The following is a 13,995-nucleotide window of genomic DNA, read 5'->3' on the forward strand; positions in this document are numbered from 1 at the left end:
TTGTCAAATTAATCGTGAGAGGAAATATATCAACAGCTTGCTTTCCTAGCTGGGTTCCTGGCTAATCTTAAGGCATTTGCTAAATTTAATTAGTACATACTCCAAAGATTACTGGGAAGTCCTGTTTTTTGGCAGGTACAGATTAAATTTTAATGAGACATTAAGCACCTATAAGACATTTTAATGATGCACTAAGCACAATGAAGATACATTTTTTGCGATAATTACAAAATGCTTTTCCACATCTTTAGTTACAAGGAATTATTTTCCCCCTACTTCCTACCATTCTCATATCTGGAAGGTAGGAATCCTTATTGAACAATGCTAATATCCACTAAGAAGCTCAATTTCTCAGCTTTAGAAACAGTAGAAAAAGACATACTTGACAAAAGGTCAGAATAGCTTGTGTTCATCCTGTTATTTCTTTTTTTTAAAACTTTTTTTAGTTTTAAAAAAAGAAATATTGTGGACACAATATCTTTATTTTTGTTTATTTTTATGTAGTATTGAGATTTGAACCCAGTGCCTCACATGTTTGAGGCAAGTGCTCTGCCACTGAGCCACAGCCGCAGCCCCTGTTATTTCATATCTCAAGGAGAAATGGGAGTGTTGACCCTATGTGACTCAGGATTTCTCAGCTTCTGTACTACTGACATTTGGGGCCAGATAAGTATTCACTGAGGGAGGCTGACCTCTGCACTGTAGGTTTTAGTAGCATTCCTGGCCTATGCCTACTTGGTACCACTAGCAATATCTTCTGATTTTGACACACAAAAATGTCTCCAGGGATTTCCAGCGTCTCCTGGAAGGCAGAATCATCCTGTCCTCACCTCTGCCCCTCCATTGGGCAGCTCACCTTTGTTTCAAAAGTACTACACTTGAGATTTACAAGTCAGATTGCTCCTTCCATGACTTCAAAATACCTAGTGACCTCTAAATGTTCCCAAGTGTCTTAGAAATCTGATGGCTCTAGAAAGAGAATGGAGAAGAGCCTGACATCCATAGGGGTTGCCTTATGGTCCACAAGACAGTTGTGTTTGCAGAAAATTGTAGTGGAAATATGATAAAGAACAAAGCCCTCATCTTCATCAGGCCAATGATCTGAGACCATCATCATTCCATAAACTCAAATGAAGCCCCTCATTTCCCTCAGAATACCTACAGGAAGTAAGACTGAGAAAAATAAAGCTGCACGAGGTATTGAGCTCTCTGCCATGTTTCTCCCCAGCGTAATGTTTCACTCCTGCCCGCAGCGTCACTATGCACATTTCAAATGCATCTCTAAGATTATACATTACAGCATATCACAAACACTTGAAATTGCTACCAAATTGTTCAAAATTCAGGCTCTGCTCAGTTGAAATTAGGGCTTTTAGAGAGAATTTTAAAAGCTGCAAGAGAAAGAAAGCAGATTACATTTAGGGGTAAACCAATCAGGATAACAGCTGATCTCTCAACACAGACTCTGAAAGCTAGAAGATCCTGGAATAACATATTTCAAACACTGAAAGACAATGGGCTCCAACCAAGAATCTTGTATCCGGCGAAATTAAGCTTCAGGTTAGAAGATGAAATTAAAACCTTCCACGATAAACAAAAGTTAAAAGAATTCGCAGCTAGAAAACCATCTCTTCAAAAAATCCTTGGCAAAATATTACAGGAAGAGGAAATGGAAAATAACATTGAAAACCAACAATGGGAGGTAGGACAGTAAAGGGGGGAAAGTAGTCAAAGAGGATAACAAATCAGGTTTAGTAACATCAATAAACAAATATGGATAGAAGAACAAACCATATCTCAATAATAACCCTAAATGTTAATGGCTTAAACTCACCAATTAAGAGACACAGGCTAGTAGAATGGATCAAAAAACAAGACCCAACAATATGCTGTCTACAGGAGACGCATTTGATAGGAAAAGATATACATAGACTGAAGGTGAAAGGTTGGGAAAAATCATATCACTCATATGGACCGCGGAAACAAGCAGGAGTGTCCATACTCATATCTAATAAAATAGATTTCAAGCCAAAGCTAATCAAAAGGGATATAGAAGGACACTTCATACTGCTCAAGGGAACCATACACCAACAAGACATAACAATCATAAATATATATGCCCCAAATAATGGTGCAGCTGTGTTCATCAAGCAAACTCTTCTCAAGTTCAAGAGTCTAATAGACCACCATACAATAATCATGGGAGACTTCAACACACCTCTCTCACCACTGGACAGATCTTCCAAACAAAAGTTAAATAAGGAAACTATAGAACTCAATAACACAATTAACAACCTAGACTTAATTGACATATATAGACTATACCACCCAACATCAAGTAGCTACACTTTTTTCTCAGCAGCACATGGAACCTTCTCAAAAATAGACCATATACTATGTCACAGGGCAACTCTTAGACAATACAAAGGGGTAGAGATAATACCATGCATCTTATCTGATCATAATGGAATGAAACTGAAAATCAATGATAAAAGAAGAAAGGAAAAATCAAGCATCACCTGGAGAATGAACAATAGGTTGCTGAGTGATCAATGGGTTTTAGAAGACATCAAGGAGGAAATTAAAAAATTCCTAGAGTTAAATGAAAACACAGACACAACATATCGGAATCTATGGGACACATTGAAAGCAGTTCTAAGAGGAAAATTCATTGCTTGGAGTTCATTCCTCAAAAAAAGAAAAAACCGACAAATAAATGATCTCATACTTCATCTCAAAATCCTAAAAAAAGAAGAGCAAAACAACAGCAAAAGAAGTAGAAGGCAAGAAATAATTAAAATCAGAGCTGAAATTAATGAAATTGAAACAAAAGAAACAATTGAAAAAATTGACAAAACTAAAAGCTGGTTCTTTGAAAAAATAAATAAAATTGACAGACCCTTAGCCAAAAAAAAAAAAAAAAAAAAATTCAGGCTCTGCTCAGTTGAAATTAGGGCTTTTAGAGTTGGAGCTTTTGATCTCCTGAGCTTTTTGAGTGAGGAAGGATAGAAAGGATTGAGATAATTAGTCAACAGAGAAATGGAAAAACAGGAATTCCCCTTGAGCACTGGCAGCTAAGCCTATGGGCATGCCTGCAGCATTCAAAGAACACCCTGGTTTCTCATTAACAGAGCTGATGTCATTGATCCATCAGTGGGGGACTGAGAAGTTTGTCTTCACTATAGCTATGTTGATTTCTGCAGACTCAATATATTCCCTCTTCCTTTAGGCTACCAGATATTCATATGCCCTTGAGAATTCAAGTTCATTGTCATCCTCAGGACAGAAAACCTGTCATCATACCTAGTTCCCGAGTCCACAGTGTAATACCACTTTGATCAGTTTTAAAGATCCCTGGGCTAATCACATCAGACTGAGAACAATTGAGCACTAAGACTTTTAACGTTCTCACCCTCTTGCATGACATCCACTTTTTGCAAGCCTACAACGTCCTAATCCATAAAGAGCATTTGAGTTGATACTGCCAGAATATGTAACATCTCCCTCCTCTATACAGAAGTTCTCTACCATCTTGGGGGGTTGCAATTCATCCCATTTGCACCCAGTTTCAAAGAAGACCACGTGAAGTCACTGAAATGGTGAAATGTCTTAGGACTGGAGTGTCCCACTGACATAGACCCATACCAAGCAGTGGGACTTGGAGCAGTTTGTTGGTCACTGGTGGGATTTCAGGATCAGTTCACTTCAGCACAGCTGATGTAAATGTAACAATACCTAGAGACCCTAAACAGAGCTCTTTTGTTTCTCCTTGCCACCCATCTGATTTGAGCAGTCTAAGCATCCAGGTAATCAGAATGGCTTTAGGGCTAGGGAGATGCAATAACTTCTAGATGTGTTTAATGCCTCCTACCTCTGCCACTTTGAGAGTACACACACACACACACACACACACACACACACACGTGCACGCGCGCACACACACACTGTAACCTGTCCATCTGCACATCTCTTCTTTCTCATGGGTCTGATTGTGCTGTCTTAATATAGGTGACTTTTTCAGATACTTTGGAGCCTAAAACTAGATGTCCCAAAACTAGATGCACAGGGGACTTTCCTCTGGATGGATGACAGACCCCTTGTTTGGCCTGTAATTTGCTGTTTTTGAGGAAGCTGAAGCAGTAGTCTGGTCTCCCTAATTAATCAATTTTCGAGCCCATTGGGTGTGCTTGTGTTCTGTTAGGAAGATGCATGCATGCTGCCTGGTTTGCAGTTTTAGTCTCCAGATGACCCTTTAACAAGTAATGAAAAAAAACTAGAGAAAAAAAATGCATGCAAACCGTAAGATTCTTGGAACCCACTGCAACATGTCTCTCCAAAATAATTACTTTCAAGTGAATTCTCACTTGTTTCTAATACTTTTGCTTTTCTGCTTTTCTTTACAGCATATGTAATCTAAGTGAAGTGTTTTCCCTGGTAGAAAATTGGAGCCTTGCTTCCTGGCAGTTACTACTGCCATATAAGGGCCTTTGAACTAGAACACTCTCAAGTAGATAGGGAAGTGCTTCAGGGAATCCAAAATGTCAAGGCAAAGGAATTACATTATTATGTTGGTGTTTTTCTTCTCTTTTCTGCCCTCTCAAGCTCCTGCTGGTTAAGGTCAAGATATATAAGATGTGCACATCAAAGTTTGATAAGACCTGGACAACGAACCTTTGTCTTGAGCCCACTGGTCCTTGATAAGAAAGATAGCTGTATTTTCTTTTTTAGCAGGATTCACACACATGCACACACATGATTCTTGAGTCATGATAACCCTTGACTAATGATGGGATTACTTCCTGATAAATCCATTATAAATCGGAAAGATCATAAATTGGAAATGAATTTAAATCACCTAAACTACCAAACATATAGCTTAGCCTACCTACCTTCAACATTCTGAGAACACTTACATTAGTCTACACATGGGCAAAATCATGTAACTCAAAGTCTATTTCATGATAAAACATTTATTGTCTTGTGCAGGTTATTGAATGCAGAACACTATAGAGTCCAGTACATGTCACTTATCCTTGAAAGATGGGAACATTGGTAATTATTATTTGTTCTTTATTGTCTACATTTTTTCATGATCATGTGGCTAACTGGGAGCTATGGCTGGCTACTAATGCCTAGCACCACAAGAAAGGGTCCTGCATACTGCTGCCAAGAGAAAGAGTGAAATTCAAAATACGAAGTATGATTTTTATTGAAAGCATATAGCTCTCACACCACCATAAAAATCGAAACATCATATACTGTACCATTATAAATTGAGGACTATATATATTCACACTCCATTACTCAAAAGATTATGCATTATGCATTCCCCAAATAAACTAATACTTAAGTCTGTTGAGTTTTTCAGACACTATTGACTCAGGAAATTATGTAAATAGCACAAAAAAGCTGAAAAAATAAGACTAGAGCATTATCAATTAATATAAATACAGGGCACTGAATTATAATTTTGTAAAGTAACACTTTCAGAATAGTTATTATGTACCAGGCATTATACTAGGTTTGAGGAAAGTAGGAAAAGTAATCTCTGCTTAATATTAGCATGTTTTAAGTGAAAACTGAAGTTGAGAAACAGAACTTACCTTTTCAGGCAGGAGAAATCAAAGGGAAACATATTACTCTTTTTTTTAGAATTAGAACATGCCTTACAAAAGCGGTAACATGTCAGAAGTAATCTGAATCAAAAGACTATGAAGTTGGGCTCCAGGGGTACAAGGGAAAGCGGTCATGAGCCAATTTAAATCAGTTCACCTTGCCTATCTATGTGTGTTCCTGGTGTCATCTTAAGTTTGGACATCATTTCCACTACCTCGCTTCAACCCCGTCTTGAGGTACATGTTGAGTATCCCTTATCCAAAATTGCAAGCAGGGTTGTTTCAGATTTAAGCTTTTAAGACTTAGGGATATCTGCACAGACTACCAGTTAAGCATCTTTACTCTGAAAATGTGAAATGTTCCAAAATCTGAAACTTTTTGAGCATGGGCACTCAGGATGGCTTGGATTTTGGATTTGCAAATCAGTGATGCTCAACCTGTCCTCAGGATTAAAAAACTATGAGCTTCTATGTCAGGGTTGATATTTGTCAGCAGTGTTCTAGGGGAAAATTTAAATGACAGGTCCATGGTTCATAAGGCGAATATGTTCCTATGGACATGTACCTCTGCCTATGCTCCAGATAGGGCCGAATGTGTTCATATAAATAAATTTGTGTATCTATAATAAAAGAGAGAGTGTATAGATGCTGAAATTACAACAGCGGTTATCCTTGAAAGATGGGAACATTGGTAATTATTATTTGTTCTTTATTGTCCACATTTTTTGCAATACACATATTATCAGTGAGAAAGAGCATTGTTAATTTTAAAAGACTAATTCTGACTTGATAAATATATTTAGCATAACAATATGAATGAGTATTTGCTTAGGTGAAAATGGAATGTTGCCATTGATATACTGTATTTTTCTAGCAAAACAGACCCAGTGCTTGCTTGCCTGTAGTTAGTATTCACCCAACCATACCACCTAAATGTAACACATTTGTTAACCAATATTTTAACATTTGTTAACCAGTATTTCTTCAAACGCAGATGCAGCATTGAGTTCAAACACTTATGCCCAGTGCAAATAAGAGGATTATTCATTAGCAGATCTTAATGATGTTTCTGTTTGACTCCACCTGCATCTTATAAATAAACAAGCAAACAGTGTACCATACGATAGTAACTATTTATCAAAAGAAATTGTATCAGGCTCGGCCCGCCTCCCCGCCAGCGGAGCCCTGCGGGCCCCAGAAGTGATGAAAGCCGCAGCGGAGTCCAGGTCATGCGGTTTTCCCTTTTAAGGGGGAGCCTTGAAACAGCGCCCGGGTTCCATGTTTGCATCTGCCTGGAGGGGAGGAAACTCCGTGTTGCAACAAAGTTTCCTCCGCGCCCCCTCCCTCCCCCTCCCCCTTAGAAGCTGGCTCCCCTCCCCTCCAAAGCTTGCGGGGATCCCTCCCTCCCCCCCCCCCCGTGCCTGGATTCCGCCGGGCCCGAGGGGGAGGGGAGGCCGGGCACCCCCGGCCAGAGTCCAGCCAGAGCGGAGCGCGACCGGCCCCATGGACAGCTCGGCCGTCATTACTCAGATCAGCAAGGATGAGGCGCGGGGCCCGCTGTGGGGCAAAGGTGACCAGAAGTCAGCAGCTTCCCAGAAGCCCCGGAGCCGGGGCATTCTCCACTCACTCTTCTGCTGTGTCTGCCGGGATGATGGAGAGGCCCTGCCGCCCCATAGCGGGGCACCCCTGCTGGTGGAGGAGAATGGCGCCATCCCTAAGACCCCAGTTCAGTACCTGCTCCCTGAGGCCAAGGCCCAGGACTCGGACAAGATCTAAGTGGTCATCGACCTGGACGAGACCTTGGTGCACAGCTCCTTCAAGCCAGAGAACAACGCTGACTTCATCATCCCAGTGGAGATTGATGGGGTGGTCCACCAGGTCTGTGTGCTGAAGAGGCCCCATGTCGAAGAGTTCCTGCAGCGAATGGGCGAGCTCTTTGAGTGCGTGCTGTTCACTGCCAGCCTTGCCAAGTATGCAGACCCAGTAGCTGATCTGCTGGACAAATGGGGGGCCTTCCGAGCCCGGCTGTTTCGAGAGTCCTGCGTCTTCCACCGGGGGAACTACGTGAAGGACCTGAGCCGGCTGGGCCGAGACCTTCGGCGGGTGCTCATCCTGGACAACTTGCCTGCCTCCTATGTCTTCCATCCAGACAATGCTGTACCAGTGGCCTCGTGGTTTGACAACATGAGTGACACCGAACTCCATGACCTCCTCCCCTTCTTTGAGCAACTCAGCCGCGTGGATGATGTGTACTCAGTGCTCAGGCAGCCGAGGCCCGGGAGCCAGTGAGGTGCCACGGGGCCTGGACCTGCCCCTGACTGAAGCCCACACCTCCTCCCACGGAGACTCTGGGCACCTGCCCGAGAGCTCTTAAGAAAACCCGCGAGCTGTGCCCATTGGTGGCCCTGGGGAAGCAGGTGTCTTCCCCAGCAGCCCTGCCAGGCTGTACCGAGGACTGTACACCCCTGGTTCCCTGTGTCAGTGCCTTGGAACCTCCTCCCCCCTTTTCAGGGGACCTGGGGGCCCTGCCTGCTGCTCCCCTTTTCTGTCCCCTCTCTTCATGCTGCCATGTTTCTCTGCTGCCAAATTGGGCTCCTTAGCCCCAGTTCTGCTTTTGGGGTGGGGGCAGAATTTGTGTCATTCCATACCTTGGAGCCCCAGCCTGGGAACAGTGGACACCAAGTGCCTTTCATAGAGCCCCATCTTGCCCACTCAGCTTTCCCAGGGGCGTGGCTACCATCATAGCTCCTGCCTGGACTGGCCTGCAGGTTGCTGAGGTCTAGGCTGCTCCGGGGAACCAGTCTCTTCTCACCCCCACGCCTCCCTTGGAACTGACAGAGGCCCCACCAGTTCCTGTCTAGGCGGGGGAGGGCCCGGAGGGAAGAACCTCTTACCCCTTGTGAAGGGAGCAAGGGTCTTTGCTTCTGGACTCCACAGTCCAGCTTCTCCAAGGCTGATGGCTGCTCCTTATGTCACCCAAGCTGTGACCCCTTCCTTCTGCCTTAATTACCCCAAGGTCCTGGAGCTTGGCTCCCCATTTCTGAGTATGGGGACATAGGCAGGACCCCCTTGTGGTGCCATATAAATATGTATATGTGTATATAGATTTTTAAGGGATGGAGAGAGGGAAGGGTGGGCATAGAGACACCCTCCCTTGCCCCTTTCCTGGGCCCAGAAATTGGTGGGAGGGAGGGAAAGGATTTTTACATTTTTTAAACTGCTATTTTCTGAATGGAACAAGCTGGGCCAAGGGGCCCCAGGCCCTGCTCCCTGTCCTTCACAGCCCTTTTGCTCCCTTCGTTCAAACTGCACTTATTGAGCACCTTGTGTGCCCAGCACTATGCTAGGCCACCAGCTAAGTGGGGGGTCTCCACCCCTAATTGGTGCCTTCTCCACCCACCCCAGACTTCACCAGTGCCTTTGGGGTATCTGCAGGAGATGGAAACTTCTTGTGAGGTTTGGGGGGTCTCCAGGAAGCTGGGCCAAGCTGTCCCTGTCCCCTGTGCCAACCCACCCACTGTAGCCTCCTCCCTTGCCCCCTGCTGGCTGGGGGAAGCTCCCAGAATGTCCGCCTTCCAACTCTAACTTGTTTCTGAAACTCTTCCCCACACTTGCTGAGTCAGGAGGTCAAGGCCTTGGGCTCTCCCCGGGGTCGAAATGTCAAGTGGACCCACAAACCAGTGCCAAGGGAGTTGATGGGGGGAGGGAGGATATGGTTGACCTGAAAAGGGTGACCTTCGCATTTAGTGCCTTCTTGGTGACCCAGAGCCTCACCGTGTAACAAGAACTAAAGAGAAAGCCAGACCCCCCTAAAAAAAAAAAAAAAAGAAAGAAATTGTATCACAGCATTCCTGGTTAGTTGTAACTCTAAACAAAATCACATATAGGCTTGGTTACTTTTACACACTATGCAGAAATATTCAACAAGCTGCTGTAATCAAGAATAAGGACCAAGCAAGCCAGCAGCAGAAAATAATTTATTTCTTCAAGCCCATGGTACATTTATCAAGATGTTTTGTTACCATTAAAAATCTGTTCTTGAGCTTGTGCATGTGTGTGTGCATGCACATATCGTGCATACGTGAGCTTGTGTACTATTATGTCTTTAGTAAACCTCAACATTATGCAACTATTACATATATTTATTGATTATATTCAGTGTTTCTAATGCTTAATCTTCATATCAGGGAATAGAGCTGTGTGAGGAGAAGTTTATTGGTTTATATTATTAGTTTTCTACAATTATTGCCTCGATTCCAATCTTTGAAATGAGTGCTATAGACACAAATTCTATCTTAGTACTTTATATAAAAATACAATCACCCATAGTCTTATATATAATTACCTTTGCATACTGTATCTATTGGCAAAGTGATACAGTATGCAAAGGAAACTTCCTGGTTAATTATAAATGAAGACAAACCAGAAATAAGTATGGACAATGGTTTTGAACGTCTTTTATCTTTTGATCTAGATTAGAGAAACCCTGTGGCAAGGTATTGTAGAAAACAAGCCCGAGAATTTCTCTACATCTTTACTTTCCCAAGTTAGCAAAATAGAGAAGTATTCAAGAGACAACTCAGGTAATTTGCTGCTCTCATTCTCACAGATTGTTATCAAGGGATTCAAAGTTTCAGCAATAGTCAGGTCAGTTATTTCTTACTAGAAAATAATTGAAGTCAACTGATCTCTATATATCAAATTGTATCATATGTACCTACTGGATAATCTAGAGTCCTTCTGCAAACAGTGAATCATAGTCCAGCATCAACAAAGAATGAGTGGGTGTTCCAATTAAAACAGGAAAAGAAAATAGTCCTTCTTTCCAGAACGTGGTCTTTCATTACCCATTTTAACTCATCTTTAAAGTATAAAATCATTACATAATTATGTGGCTTGTGTCTAAAGTCTGAACCCCTTTCCTTGCAATAATATCAGTCTTATATTGTTAACATCATTAACAACTGGGACAGAGGTACTGCTCCCACAGTATGCTCACAGGCCTGAATGCTTGAAGAAATTAAATATCCTCAGGTCCCTTTACAGTTAATAGTGAGAAAGGTTGCAGAGAATAAGGGGTCAAGTGGTAATTCTTGGCAATATTCGAGTTGGGGTCTGATAATGTAGTCATGTCATTGACAAATGCACTTTATTATGCTTTGGTATGATGTTGTACAGAGGAAGTCTATTGGACAAGGTAAATGCTCACTCTACAATGCAGAGATTATAATCTGAAATACATAACACTGATTTAGGCATCTATTAAAAGTACAAGAAACCATATAGGATCTAGCAAGGCAATACAATGTCAAGAACAAAAGTAATCAGAGGAGACAATATTGTGGTTTTGCAGCTTATTGAGATTTAACTTGTCTTTGAGTTTATATTCTTACAGAAAGGAAGAAGTGAAAGAATCTTGTCACATTTCCATAATCACATTTGTAAATCAGATTTTTAGACTTGTTGGATGAGGAAATTTCTGGAATGGGGGGAAATTCTCAAAATAATATATAAAGGAATTATTATGCGGAACAGGCAAGGGAAGCTGTAAACCTTCAACTCAGACCATGAAGGCTGAAGTTAAGAAAAGCAAGCATTTAACCCATGTCTGAAATATAATTTCAAAGTACCAGGAATGTGGAGTGGAGAGTGGCATGCATCTTATGGGCATCTCACCCCTCCTGTTCTTATTTCTTCCTCTCTGAGGCAATATCAACTTACTGTGTCAGGAGCCTCCCTTTGCCCTGATAAAGCAGTTTCTGATATGATAGATTGTACCAAGTGGACGTATTTTACTCTTCTTTAATGATCCCTACCCTGGATTACAAAGTGGAAATACTGTAGAGGAGAACTGCCATCCTTTTGATGGAGCACTAGGCCAGTAGTGACCGCCAGGAAGCCAGGAAACTGGAATTTGTATTACTGCTGGTGATGAGCATTTTGCAGATGACAATGATTAGTAATGAGAATCAGATAGCTTGTTAAGAAACAGGCATATTTTATCTGCCTTTTAAATATCTTCAAAGTTGTGTATTCTCAGTGGCCTGACAAGTGTTTGGCTCGGTGGTCATGTGCCAGGCTCTCCCACAGAATGGTCCTTATGTATCTATCAAAGATGCTGGGATTTCATGTGTTTGACACACACACCCTATTCTGGTATGTGATACCACCGAGTCAGTGGGGTTTGCAGGAGGTGGCCTTAGGTGACAGGCAGCATTTCCTTCTCCTCTATCTGAATACAGCTATCCCTTGGTATCTGCCCGATCCCCCACCCAGGAAAACAAAATCCAAGTCCCTGATATAAAAGGGTGTTAGTTTTTGCATAAAACCTGCACATTTCTTCCCTTATACTTTAAATCTAAATGCTGCATAAATAGTTGTTATACTGTATTGTTTAGTGACAAGAAATAAAGGTCTATGTTTTCTGTACAGATGCAAAGTTCTTAGAGTGACTGTACCTTACAACAGTTGATTATATATTTTGTGAAGAAGTACTGAAGAGTTTGAAAGCTCCCAACATAAAGAAATGATAATTGTTAAAGAAGACAGAAATACTAATTACCCTAATTTGGTCATCACATATTGTATATATTTATCAAATCATCACCATTTAGCCCATAAACACAATAATTATGTGTCATGAAATGTTTTTAAAAACTAGTTTTCAAAGAGACATGGAAAATAAATAAACAAACCTAATCATTCAAAAAACATGAAAAGAATTAAGGAAACACCAGGATTGATTTGCAATAGTGGTAAATTAGCTTGTTGAACTAACATTCTCTCAGATTACAATGATAAAATCTGGATAAAATGTTGTGTATAGTTAGACAGAGATGCACACCTGTGTATAATACACAAATATATGTCCACAAGAACTGAATGCAGGCTTCACCTGTACCCACTGACTGGAGAGAGTAGGAGAGATTTAGCCTTCTTCAAAAAATATCATTCTTCAAAGGCACACAGTTGAATCCCGTCTCAAATTACCATGTCTAAATAGTTATCTTGCATTGTTGTTTTGATATTGGGAATTTAACCTAGAGGCACTCACATTCTACTATTTAGCTATATCCCCAGCCTTACTAAATTGCCCAGGATGGCCTCAAACTTGTCACCTCTTCTGCCTCAGCCTTCCAAGTAGCTGGAAGTACAGGCATAAACTACCACACCCATTATGTTGTACTCTTGTTAGATCATTATATGATTTTTACATTAGCATAACAATATAAAGGTTATTCACAGATGAGCAGTCTAGCATGATTCCTTTTATTACGTTATATTTTATTTTACCTGGAGAGTTGTAGATTTTGTTTTTCTAAGTTCTGTTTTCTGTGTTTAGTTTTGGTTTGTCCTAATCACCCATTCAATCTCTAAAAAATTTGTCAGATATGAAAATGTTCCCTTTATACATTCAAGTGTGTTAGGTGTTAAGTGTTCAGTGCAGGTTGTCATCTTAAATCCATTCTTTACTATTCTCATGTACTTTTTCTGGACTGATTTCTCTCTAGACTAGTCTGTATTCTTGGGAATTCTCATGACCCTAACATGAATTTCTTCCCTAAATGTCTTAAGATCTTCTTGTTTTCTTTGGTGTTCTTTATTTTCACTCTATTTCTTTTTGTTTATCTATTTGGGAACCATAGAACTTCTTGATTTGGAGGACTGGTGTCATTACTCATTAAAAATTTTTAGCTGTTATTTTTTCCAGTGTTACTGCTCCAATAGTTACATATTTTATTAGAATTAAGATTAGATATATACTAACCAATGCTTCTCAAATTTTATGCTACAAAGCAATCAGCCAGTGGACTCCTTATAGCACAAATTCATATATTCTCTTCAGTTGTTGTTGTATACTAATAAATATGAAGCCTATGCTATTGATTTGTAGACCATGCTTGAACTAAACTGTATTAGGTCTTCTCACTCTACTTTCTCCTGCCTCTTACCATTCATTCATGTATGCCATCTTTTTTTCTTTCAGTGCTACTTTGGGTGTAACTTCTTGATATTTGTGTGTTCACAGACTTTTCAATTATATCAAATTTTATATTTGAGTTTTACTCATTTGTGTTTTAGATTAGATACTCTTCATTTCTGTAAGTTCTGCTTTAGTCTTTCCTGGCCAATTTTAATGTGTTATGCTTACATATATTCTTTACTTAAATATGTTGAAAGTATATAGTGCTCTGTACCTGTTAGTTATAATGTCATCAATCTTTGTTAATGTGATATTTGTTCCTTTTTCCTATAAATACTTATTCAAAGCACTTATTTCTTTAAATATTTGGTAAATTTATATATATATATATATTTGATGGACTTTAATTTCATTTGTTTATATGTGGTGCTGAGAATCCAACCCAGTGACTCCACA

General features: G+C 40.7%; 2 pseudogenes; both read left to right on the forward strand.

Moving 5' to 3' along the window:
* Positions 1-13,995, forward strand: part of LOC144250234 (netrin receptor UNC5D-like) — a 244,647-nt pseudogene that overhangs the window by 152,254 nt on the left and 78,398 nt on the right.
* LOC144250116 (carboxy-terminal domain RNA polymerase II polypeptide A small phosphatase 1 pseudogene) lies at positions 7,118-8,499 on the forward strand (annotated as a pseudogene).

Source organism: Urocitellus parryii, chromosome 14 (genome assembly GCF_045843805.1).
Source record: "Urocitellus parryii isolate mUroPar1 chromosome 14, mUroPar1.hap1, whole genome shotgun sequence".
NCBI classification, from domain to species: domain Eukaryota; kingdom Metazoa; phylum Chordata; class Mammalia; order Rodentia; family Sciuridae; genus Urocitellus; species Urocitellus parryii.